A 13,177-nucleotide genomic window follows, 5' to 3' on the forward strand; every position below is an offset into this window, starting at 1 on the left:
GTGCCGGTGGTTTCCGAAGGGCATTGGGGAAAGGTGTTTTCACCGACATAAGGAGGTTAATGTATGGTCACAGTGCTGATTGTGAAGAAAAGGACTGTAGGAAAAGATGTGGTAAACGAAGCTAAGCCAGTGGCATTAGTGAAAGATTTAAAGGAAACCCCAACAAGACCGAAGAGCTGCAGGAAAGTGCACAGCCTCGGCAGGGGCTGGGTATGGAGTTAGTACCTGATCTCTGTAAAGAATTTGCGTCTGTGAGTAAAGTTTACTCAGAACTAACGGGGGTAGAAGAGCAAGAAGTTACCATTTTGAGAGATACATGATCTAACCAGACGATAATAGGAAGAGATGAATGAATTTGCAGTCTTTCTGATCTGTTACCCGGGAATGCATTAATTTATGGGAAGGATGGACAGAAATTTAGCATTTCCCAATGTAAGATCAGGTTGGAGTGCCTAATCAAGACTGGGGAAGTTATAGCGGGAAAGATTGACAGACTGTCACATCCAGGAATGCAGTTTGTACTTGGGAAGGGTTTAGCAGTTTCCAAGTTGGGAGTGACATCGCTTGTTGTGGAGAAGCCCAAGGAAGACAAAGAAACGGAAGTGTTAAATCGGAAATATCCTGGTATTTTCCCAGGCTGTGCAGTAACCATATCCCACTATTATAAGTCACAGCACGAAGGACAAACTATAGACAAAGATGAAGGAGTTGAGATTCAGTTAATGGACACCCTGTTTGCCGTAATGGTGCAGGGAAAACCTGAACAGGCAGTGGGTCAGACAGAGGTGTTTTGTCCTGAAAGGCTAAAGGACTTGAAACAGACAGACAAGACGATAAAAGATATATATGTGGATGTGTACTCTGAAAAGGAGGCAGAGGATATTCATGAGGGTTATTATCTGAAAGATAGACCTTAAGACAGAAATAGGGACCACATCAGGTTAGTGCAGAGGAGAAATGTGCTGAGGTGCACCAGATTGTGTTGCTAGTAGCATAGAGACAGGAAGTTTTACAGGTAGGATATGAACTACCTGAAGGAGGTCACATAGGGTACGAAAGACTCGGGCTAAGGGACAAAAATATTTTTATTGACCTGGAATGCACAAAGATGTGGTTAACGTTTGGCATACATGTCATTCATGCCAAATGGTAGGTAGGACACGGACAGTAATGAAACTAGCACCTCTGTTGCCAATTCCCACATTTGAGGACCACTTCATGTGACTTATAAATGAGTGTGCAGGTCCCCTCCTGAAAAGTAGAGGAGAGAAAGAATTGGAGAAACAGGTGTTATTTACTCCCCCACAGAGTGAAGAATCAATTCCAAATGTCGTGGATTTTGATGTGCCTCAAAATATGTCAAAAACGTAGAAGTCCTTCAGCAGTGGGGTAGATTAGTAAACTATCTGTCTCAGGAGCATAGAACACAGTTGAAAGGTTTGTTATTGCAATATGAGGACATATGTTAGAATCATATGGTGGGCACTATTGTATATGAAGTTGTTGTAGAGAGTACTGTTCCGATAAAACAATCCATATCGGCTTTATTCCTCAAAGCCAGACAGGTCCAGAAGGAGGTGGAGGATATGCTCAATGAGGACATCATCGAACCAAGCCCGAGCGAGTGGAGCTCGCCGATCATCTTAGTTCCCAAACCGGATGGGACTCAATGATTTTGCTTGGATTATTGGAAGATCGACACTGTTACAAAATCAGACTTATATCCAAGACCAACATTGGAGGACTGTATTGAGAAAGTTGGACAAGTCAGTTACATCACGAAGTTGGATTTAATGCGTGGTTTCTGGCAGGTACCTTTATCAGAGACAGTGAAATAAATTTCTGAATTGTAATACCAAATGGTCTGTATCAATTCAAAGTGATGCCCTTTGGAATGACGAACACACCCAACACATTCCAAAGACTTATGAACAGAGTTGTAGCCTGATTAATAAACTGTGCAGTCCGTTTAGACGGATGTAGTGATCTTTACTAAGTCCTGGAAAGATCACTTGGTACAGTTGGCAGAGCTTTTTGAATGAATACGAGAAACAAAACTGGTGATAAAATTAAACAAAACACAATTTGTGAAAGCAGACATGATGTTCTAGGGACAAAATATCAGTCATGGAAGGTTGATCCCATGGAACGCAAAGACGAAAGCAACCGAGGAATTTCCACGGCCAACCTCGAAGAAAAAAGTACTTCGCTCCTTCGGAGTCAGCGGATTCTATCGGAAGTTTGTTCCAAATGTCAGCAGTGTAGTGGCACCGTTAACCGACTTGCTGAAGAACAACACAAAGTATTGGATGACAGAACAATGCCAGGAGACATTCGACCATTAAAAAGAAATATTGAGCACCAAATCAGTTTCAGCTACACCAAATGCTTGAAAACATTTCAAAGTTGCCGTCAATGTGAGTGACATAGGAGTTGGAGCTGCACTGCGATGAGATGGGATCGTCCTTTTCAAAGAAGCTCAACATTCACCAGAGAAAATATTCCACGATTGAGAAAGGACTGTTGAGTTTGGTATTACAGTTATAACATTTTAATGTGTACTCACAAACAGAGTGTTGGAGATGGTTGTGTACACGGACCCCAATCTGCTGACATTTTTGAACGCTTTAAAGGCTATTTCATAGGAGTCTTATGTTACAGACTTTTAATTTAAAAATCGTACACGTAGCGTGTCGTAAGTATGTAATCTCAGATGCGTTCTCACAGATTTAACTGATAAAGATTAGACGAGATTTGAAATTATCCAATGTTACATATAGGATAAGGGGAAGAAGTTAAGGTGAACTTAGATTTAGGTTATCGGTGTGTTATGGTAATGTGTTGAAAGAATAGAAAAACAAATGAGACCGTGTTTTCATTATGATTGTTCTTTTTTGAGAGAGAAGGGGTTATGAATGTGTAAAGGGTATTGTACCTTTAAGAGAGTTGAAGGATTTCCAAGCACAGTGAGTTCTGGAAAATTTACAATGTAACATGTGGTCCAGCAGCTTGCAGTACCTGGGTTACTATGAGACAAAAAATAAAATCAAATTTGATCAATCCATTTAAATTATGTCCCAAGAAGCTAAACTACAATCGAGTTTACATTTGGCATTTGGCAATATTATAAAAAAATGGAAATTACCCGATGATTTGGGATAGAAAGCTGAAAAGAAATTTGACCAGTTCGGGGAGAACTGCCACGGCACCAACATCGGCAGACTGACCGGAGAATACCTCACCAAAATGTACCTTTATTTATCAATGACCTGTGAAACAGAAGCTCTAAGGAGAAGAAGCGAAGACAGAGGACGATACAAAGAGAAGATTCGACAGCTGGCTGGTTTTGAAATTTGAATGTTTTGGTATATCTTAATTGGGGGAGGGGTGGGGTGGGGGGATTATCGGACCAGTATTATAGAAGAGTAAGTAAAAGATTGGTCAGAGAAAGGAGTTGCAAAAAGATGTTAGGTAATTATTCCCTGTTAGACATTTTTTAAAAAAATGTTAATTCTTGCTTTAAATAGTGACCTTTAGGATGGTTATTGGCCTTCCGAATTTTTACAAATTACAGCATGGGTTAAATCTTTTCTGTGTTGCAAGTTTAAATTAGCGTGGGGTGGTGGAGATGGTGGGAGGGGGGGAAGGTTTCCCCCGTGTTGTAACATATTAAATCGGATTTCTCTGCACAGATGCTGCCAGACCTGCAGAGCTTTTCCAGCACATTTCTGTCTTAGTTTCTGGTTTACGAAATCTGAAGTTCTCTTGACTTTCTTATGTGTATCATTGACAGCCACGGTTGAGGTCCTGGAGGACAGGAAGACAGCTAATGTTGTTACATTATTTGTAATTTGGCTGCAAAGAAAACCCAGGGAACTACAGACCAGTGAGTTTGATATCAAGGGTGAATAAGTGTTTGTAGGAGATTCTGGGAGGCAGGATTTACATGCATTTGGAAAGGCAAGGACTGATTAGGGATATTCAGCACGTCTTTTTTGTCTGGGAATCCATGTCTCACAAACTAGATTGGAGTTTTTGAAGAAGTGATCAGGAAGATAGATGAAGGTAAAGCAACATACGTTGTCTATGTGGACCTTATTAAGGCCCAACAAGGTTCCACATGGTAGTTTGTTTAATAAGGTTAGATCGCAGGAGATCAGGGAGAGCGATCCACTTAGATACAAACAGACTTGACTGTAGTAGACAGAGGGTGCTGGGAGAGATCTGCTGTTCCAATTGGAGGCCTGTGTCCAGCGTTGTGCCACAAGGACCAGGCTGCTGTTGTTCATGGTTTTTGTAAATGGTTTGGATGAGCATATTGGAACCGTGGATAGGAATTTGGAGGTGAAACCCCCAAAATTGGAGTTATGGTGGACAGTGAAGAAGGCTGTCTTAGAGAACAAAGATATCTTGATCTACTTGACAAGTGGGCTGAGGATTGGCTGATGGATCTTCATGCAGATAAATGCGAGATTTTGCATTTTGTTAGACAAAAGTGTGTAGGATTTATTCAGAAAATGGTAGCGCGCTGGGGGGAGTGTTGCCAAACAGGGAAACCTAGGGTCCAGGTACATAGTTCCGTGAAAGTGGAGTCGCAGATTGACAGGACAGTGAATAAGGCGTAAGGCAAGCTGACTTCCAATGGTCAGAGGATTGATTATAGGAATTGGCACATCATGTTGTGGCTCTACAAGAGAATGGTAAGGCCACATTTGAAGCAATTCTTGTTGTCCTGCTATTGGAAGAATGTTATAAACTGAGAAGGGGACAAAAGTATTTAAAATTATGTGACAGAGACGGGAAGTTTTAAGATATAAGGATAGGCTGGGATTTTGTTCCTTTTGCGTTGGAGGCTTAGAGGTGACCTTTATTACATCATGAGATGCATGGATAGGATAAATAGACAAGATCATTTCCTCCAGGTTGGTGTGTCCAGAACCAGACAGGATAGGTTTAAGGTGAGAGTGAAGACATTTAAAAGAGATCTAAGGGACAGTTGTTTCTCACAGAGGGTGGCGTGTATATGTAGCGAGCTTTCAGAGGAAGTAGCATTGGGGAGTACAGTTACAACATTTGAAAGACAATTGGATGTGTACATGAATACCAAAGGTTTGGAGGGGTGTGCATCTAAAGAAGAAAAATAGTAATCATTCAGTTTAGGAAACCAGGTGAGTATGGACGAGTTGAGCCAAAATGTCTGTTTGAATATTGTATTATTCTAAGAGTCTATGACTTTTTCACGCCTCCTTCATCACTAGTCTTTAATTGCATTCAATTCATTTCCAGGTCAAAGCTCATCTGTAGATATTTTAAATGATCTAACTCTCCAAACCTTCTGAAATAGAGAATTCCTCATATTGATGTGGTTCTGCAGACCACAGCAGCAGCAGAAACAGAATTAAATTCTGTTTAAATTAACGTTTTTCCTGGGATAATCCCTCAGTATACCATGCCAACCAAGTTGATGTTTGGTTCAGTGATGTATAGGTGAACGTGCCAGTGTCCCAATCGTGTGTACCTAAACCTGATGACAACCCGTTAAAGCTACCATAACTAACTGTCTGCATTCCAAACTGCAGCAATAACATGTGATAGAGAGGGTGTAATGATCACAACACCAACAAACCAACAGTACTGTCACATCCAGCCATAAATGGTGATGGACGGTTAAACAATTTCATGGAGGAGAGGGCTCACTATTATCCCCATCCTAAATAATGGAACAGTCCTGTACATCAGTGTAAAAGATAATGATGTATTTTTGGCAAGATACTCCGCCAGACGTGTTGAGTGGATGATCCACCTCACCCTCGCCATGATGCCCACAGAATCACAGATGCCAGTCTTCAATCAATTCGATTTGCTTCAAGTGAAATGAAGGAACAGCTGAACAGAGTAGATACGACAAGGGCAAAGGGCCCTGACACGATTCCTGCAACAGGACTGAAGTCTTGTGCTGCACAACAACCGTGTCCCTGGGAGAAGCTGTTTCATTCCAGCTCCAACTCTGACATCTTCTTGGCAATGTGGAAAATTACTCAACTATGTCCAGTCCGCGAAGAGGAGAATAATTACAATCTGACCATTTGCCACCCCCTCAGTCCCATCACGATAGTTAAACTGGTAGAAATTCTTTTGGACAGATCTGTCAAACCGCACAGAAATAACCAGCTCAGTGTGGTTTCCAATAGGTCCCTACGTGGAGATGGTGCTGTTGTGGAAATATCACTGGGTTACTAATCCGGTCCAGGCTAATGCCCTGGATAGCTGATGGAATTGAAAAGCAATTAACAACATATCGAGATCTAAAATCTGGTATCAGTAATGATGATGCTGAAATCAATGCCGATTGTAAACTCCAATTTGCTTCATCAATGTACATTCAGGAAGTGAATTCTGGCCTGGTGAATTCCATGCATTCCTGGTCTGGCCTAAACGATACTCTGTACACACATGCATGTGATAAACTTTTCAATGGTCTCGAAAACGGCAAAGTAGGACACAAAATTGTATCAAACTGCTCTGAAGTTTGTAAGGATAAAACTGACAGAATTCCCGGCACCAGCCTCAGTATCGGAAAAGGGAATGGGAAACACATTTCTGTTGACCCTGCAGAGGCCTCCTTCCTAACGTCTGAGAGCTTGTGACCGCCATACTCCAGATGCCTCCCGCTTCCTTTCGTGTCGAGAAATCCTTACTCATATTCAGTGCCTTGTGTTCCACTGCTTATGTGGCAGAGAAATTCCCAGAGTCACCAGTCACTGAGTGCAGACATTTATTCTCATCTCAATGCAGAGTGGCCTGTCTGTACCTAATACGGTGGCCTCATGTTCTAAAAGTGCCAGGCCGGGGAATTATCATCTTCCAATATGTCTCACACTGTTATAGTTTTATATGTTTCACTGAGATCTCCACTCATTTTCCTGAAGCCCATTGAACACAGGCCTAAACGCCCCAAACTCTGCTCTCACAACAAGCCTGTCATTCCAGAGATCAGTCTGGTCATCCTTCACTGCACTCTCTCAATGTCAGGTTTGTCACTGATTAGGTAAGGAGACCAGTACTGCACACAATACTGCACAATGTTCGAGATGGGCTCTCACCGAGGCCCTGTACAGCTGCAGTAAGACACCCTTACTTCTGTCAGTCAATCCCCTAGAAATTAAGGTCAACACACCATTTATCTTCCTGCCTGCTTTCTGCTCTTGCAATATTGCTGTCAGTGACTGGTGTACAAGGAAATACAGATCCTTTAAAATGTTACAGCTCCCCACTTGGTGGGTTTATGTACACTGGTCAGCGTGTCAATGCCATTCCCAGTATTGACTTCTGGGTTCAGAACTCACTGCCCTGCACTGACTTCGGAGGGCTGCGCAACAGGAAAAAAAAAGAAAGAACATAAATCCCTTTAAAGACCAACATGTTTCATACAATCCCTTTTGAAATGATAGTTTGCTGTTCTATTGTACCTATCAAAGTACACACCATCACATCCACCCCCATTGATCTTCATCTGCCACATATTTGCCCATTCACTCCACTTGTCTCAATCACCTTGGAGCTTTTTTTTTAAATCCTCCTCACCCACTAACAATCCGACATCATTTCATGCTGTCAGCAGACTGAGAAATATTGCATTTGATTTCCTCAACTAAATGATGGTATGCATTGAGAATAGCTGTGTCACAATCACTAATCCCTACGACACGCCATGATCCTTCAACTTCAAAACAGATTGTTTTATTCCTGTTCACTGTTTCGTGTCAGTTCTCCAGTTCTAAAATCATGTTCATATTTTAGTCCCAATGCCGTAACATTTGAGTTTGCACACTCGGCCATAGTCTTTATCAAGATCTTTCTGAAACTGTAAATGCATTGCATCCATTTCTTCTCTGTATGCATCGACCAGTCAGTTTGTCAAATATAATTCCCATTTCATGTTGACCCATTACATAAGAACGTATAAACTAGGAGCAGGAGTAGGCCATCGGGCCCTTCAAGCCTGCGCCACCATTCAATAAGATCATGGCTGATCATTTCATAGCCTCAGCTCCACTTACCCGCCCACTCACCATAATCCATCATTCCTTTAATCTTCAAACAATTATCGATAAGAGTTCAAACACATTCAATGACAAATCCTCAAGAATTCCACAGATTCACAAGCTTCTTGGTCAAGACGTTCCTTCTCAATTCAGTCCTAAATCTGCTCCATATAGTTTTGAGGCTTTGCCCTGTTATCTAATTTCACATGCTTCTGGAATCATCCTTTATATTTTTATCGTACCTACTCCCTTCACAATTATAAATGTTTCTATTCCTTCCTCCCTCATTCTTTCAAATTCCAATCAATGTATAATTCCAATGTATTCAGTCTCTCCTCATAACCAAACCCCTCACCTCTGAAACCAACCTAACGAGCCTCCTCTGCATACATTGTAGTGCTAGTATTTCCTTTCTCAGACGGGGAGACCAAAACTGCACATACTACAGGTGTGGTCTCCTCAGCACCCTTTAAATCTGCAACATAACTCCCTACTTTTACACTCAATCCATTTCGCAAAATTCAATTTGCCTTGTTAATTACCTGTTGCCCCTACAGACCAGCTTCTGTGATTCATGCACAAGGACACCCAGGTCCCTCTGCACAAGAGCATGCTGCATTTTTTAAACAAATCAAATAAGAGTCCTCTTTAGTATTTGTCCTACCAAAATGGATGATTTAACATTGATTATAATTGTACTCCATCTGCCAGACCTTGACCCACTCACTTCAACTCTTTATGTCCCTTTGTAAAGTTTAACCATCCTCTCCACATTTTACTCTGCCAGTCATGTTAGTATCATCTGCAACCTTTGAGACACTACACGTGCTCCCCTACACCAAATTATCTATGTAAGCTGTGAATAATTGCAGTCCCAGCACCGATCCCTGAGGCACTCCACTAGTCACTGATCAGCAACCAGAAAAACAATCATGTATTCCCGTTCGTTGCTTCATGTTAGTTAACCAAGCCTCTATCCATGTTAATACATTGCCCGTAATGCCACACCTTACGCAGCAGCCTTTTTGGCATCACTATATTGAATGTCTTTTGGAAATCTCAGTACACCACACCTACTGGGCTCCTGTAGTTGTAATGTCTTCATAGAATTCCAGTAGGTTAGTTACACGTGGCCTGCCTTTCATTAACCAACACTGTGTCTCCCCAACGGGACAATTTCTATCAAGATGCATTGCCATTTATTCCTTGATTACAGATTGAAATATTTTCTCCTACAGATGTTCGGCTAACCAGTCTATAATTCTCCTCATGTTGTCTATCTCCCATTTTAAACAGTGGTGTCTGTACTCCTGTTTTCCAATTTGCTGGAATTGTATCAGAGTCCAGTGAAATCAGAAAAATTTCCAAAAGTGCATTTGTTATTTCTCTCATCACCTCTGTTAGTACCTTGGGATACATTCCATCAGGGCCAGGAGACTTATCTACCTTTGGCTCCATGAGCTTGCCCAACACTATCTCTCTCTTGGGAGTGGTTGTTTCCAGGTACTCACATACCTTCCTGCCTTTGACAATTACTGACATGTTATTAGTGTTCTTGATTGTGTAGACCAACTAAATAACTCTTCAATTCCTTGTCCATTTCCTCATATCTCATTACTGGATCCCACTTCTCACATTCTAAAGGACAATTGCTTACCTTAGCCGTTCATTTCGTTTTGTATATTTATAGAATATTTTGCTATCTGTCTTTATATTCTGAGGTAGTTTACTCTTGTAACCTATCGGATGTGTCTTGATAAATGTCAAAATAAAGCAACAAAAAAGTTAACGGTTTTGACATTATTTTGACATTTAAAGTTTTCGCAATCTTCTACTTTCCCACTGGTCGTTGCCATTATTTATGCCATTTATTTTAATTTGATAGCCTCCCTTATTACCTGGGTCGTTCATGGTAGATTACCCTTTTCCTACAGTCCTTCCATTTCACCATTATATGCTGTTGCTGGGAACGTTGAAAAATTGTTTTGAAAGCCTTCCACTGTTCTTCATCAACGGTTCCACCGTAAAGTCTTCACTTCCAGCCATCTTTATCCAAGATCAAAGGGTTGTACAAGTCATGCACATGAATTGTACACACCTAAGATGGCTCTTAAGTACTTAATCAGTCAGAATGGAGAGGCGGGTTTGATTGATTAAAATGCAAATCACAGAATTTATTTCAAGTCACTGCCTGGAGACACCTTCAGGTACTATCGATGTAAATGAAGTAACAGTTGAGGTCAGATAATGTATTCTAAGCTTGAGGCCTTGTTTGGACTCTGTCTGTGTCTTGCCCTGGAGTCAGACTGGTTTTATTTACAAAGTAGGAGTAGCGCGCATGTGTATGTGTGAGAGAGAGGGCGTGTCTGCGTGAAGGGGAGTGAGAGACACCCATTCTGTATGTGAGAGAGAGTGAGGTGGATTGTGCGTGTGTGTGCGGGAGGGAGAGAGAGAGAGGGTCTGTGTTTATCCGTGTGTGTGACAGAGTGGAGTGCATGTGTGGATCGTGAGAGAGGGGCAGTGTGAATGTGTGTGAGGGGCAGATAGGGAGAGTGTGCACCAGTGAATGTAACGGGGAGAGTGAGAATGTGTACTTGTCCAGACTAAGGCACAGGCAAATACGGCATGTCCCTTTCCCCACATACACTCAGTCTGTGGTTTCAGAGCTTCCCCTCTCTGTAGCCTCTGCTCCATTTTTTGTTCATGTTGCAGACCCAGATGCTGTAACTACAGTCCCCATGTTCCATTCAGAGTTGCGTCACCAAATCATCAGGTTTTCCGGAATATCTGAGGCAGCTCACAGCACAACCTTCTGCAAACCATCCCCAGCAGCTCGACTAAGTGGAGGTGAGAGAGAGGGGCGAGAGAGAAAGGAAGAGGCATGAGAGAGAGAGAGAGGGGGGATGGGCAAGAGAGAGAGAGGTGGGTGGTTGAGAGAGAGAGGGAGCAGCGAGAGCGAGAGGGAGGGTGGGCGACAGAGAGGGGGGAGCAAGAGAGAGAAGGAGGAGGTAAGAGAGAGGGAGGGGAGCGAGGTAGAGAGGGACGTGCGAGAGAGAAAGGGAGAAGGGTGAGAGAGAGAGGCGGCGGGCAAGAGAGACAGGTGGGTGGGTGAGAGAGAGAGGGAGGGGCGAGAGAGAGGGGGGTGCGGGACGAGAGAGGGTGGGGTGATACAGAGAGAGGCAGGGGGCAAGAGAGAGAGGTGGGCGGGAGAGAGAGGGAGGGGGAGAGGGGGGTGAGAGAGAGGGAAAGGGTGTGAGAGAGAGGGATGGGGTGAGAGAGAGAGGGAGGGGGCGAGAGAGAGAGGGGGGGCGAGAAAGAGGGAGGGGAGCGAGAGAGGGAGGGAGGGGGCGAGTGAGAGAGGGGGCGAGAGAGAGAGGGAAGGGGGCGAGAGAGAGAGAGGAAGGGGGTGTGAGAGGGGCGGCGGGCGAGAGAGAGAGAGGGCGCGGGCGAAAGAGGGGGGGCGAGAGAAAGAGAGGGCGGCGAGTTAGAAAGGTGGTCGAGAGAGAGTTGGAAGGTGGCAAGAGAGAGAGAGGGACGAGAGAGAGGGGGGGCAAGAGAGAGAGAGGGAGGGGGTGAGAGAGAGAGGGTGGGGGTGAGAGAAAGAGTGAGGGGAAAGAGAGAGAGAGGAAGGGGAAAAAGAGATAGGGAGGGGGAGAGAGGGAGGGTGCGAGAGAGAGTGTGAGAGGGCGAGAGAGAGTGGGAGGTGGCGAGAGAGAGAGGGAGGAGCGAGAGAGAGAGGGAGGGGGCGAGAGAGAGAGGGAGGGGGCGGGAGAGAGAGGGGGCGGGAACGAGAGAGGGAGGGGGCGGGAGAGAGAGAGGGAGGTGACGAGAGAGAGAGGGAGGGGGACGAGTGAGAGAGGGAGGGGGACGAGAGAGAGAGGGAGGGGGACGAGAGAGAGAGGGAGGGGGACGAGAGAGTGAAGGGGGCGAGAGAGAGAGTGGGTGAGAGAGAGAGGGAGGGGTGAAAGAGAGGGATAGGGAGGCGAGAGAGAGAGAGAGGGCGGCTTACAGATGCTGTAACGAAGTTGAGTGCCCGATATCCGTTCCCTCACTGTCTGCCTCGACATATGGGGAGGATCCTTCAAAAAGCCAGAGAGGACTAGGACACCTTGTGTGGAGATTCTGAAACATCGACGTCCCACCAACCAAGTAAGTATCAATGTTCAGTAAAGAGCAATTCTCAATTGAAACTCGCTGGCAGTTCCAATCTAATCTCTCTCACTTTTCAGGCTTAGTTAACAGCATTAATGAAAGACTAAAAATAAAAATAATGTTTCTTCTCTTCAGTAAAAATGTTAAAAAGAAAAAAAGTAAATGATATAAGTTCATTACGAAAAATCTAAAACATGACGTTCATTCAAAATTATGGGCAATCCTCGTAAATACTCGACATCATTTCTCTCACTAAATCTTCTTACGAGTGTTTGTATTCTAGCATCTGCTTCTTTAATTTCAACGGACTATCGTGCCCTGCTATCAGATGCTAATAGTAAAGGTCCCTTCCTCTCTGAACCTTTGGTAAACTGTCAATATATTTCCAAATAACTGGATGTTCCACATCAAGTTCGCATTGTCATCTCCTGTGGGGCAGCTTTTGCATTATTGTCTGTTTTGTCGTCATTGTTTAAAGTTCTTTCATATAAATTCCACATTCCAACTGGAAAAAGCGGTGAACGCCGACCATTTCCACTGCGTAATCTTCTACCTCCATAGTTATCCTCGAACCAGTCCAGCAGCGGTTGCAGTTCATCTGGAAGCGCATCAGTCAAATGTTCAATCGCTTCATGAATGTTTTCAATGTGAATAAATGCAAGACCGATTATCATTTTTGCTCTGAAATAAAACTCTGAGTCAGTGTTATACTTACTCAGGTGTCTCTTTAACATTTTTACTAAAGGCAATAAACATTATTTTTATTTTTATTGCTTTGATTAATGCTTTTACCTAAGCCTGAAAAGGAATAAATATGAGCTGCGCTGAAATAGTTCTGTGCCTAAATGCGTCTGCGGCAAAATGGGCTGCACCAAACAGACCCCACCAAACAGAATGAAGTATTCAGTAAATTACCGCACAGGGTGACGCCCTATAACCATCCCAGGCTGTTATGCAGAAGAGGGTGAGCCCTAGGTAGC

Source organism: Chiloscyllium punctatum, chromosome 31 (assembly GCF_047496795.1).
Source record: "Chiloscyllium punctatum isolate Juve2018m chromosome 31, sChiPun1.3, whole genome shotgun sequence".
NCBI classification, from domain to species: Eukaryota; Metazoa; Chordata; class Chondrichthyes; order Orectolobiformes; family Hemiscylliidae; genus Chiloscyllium; species Chiloscyllium punctatum.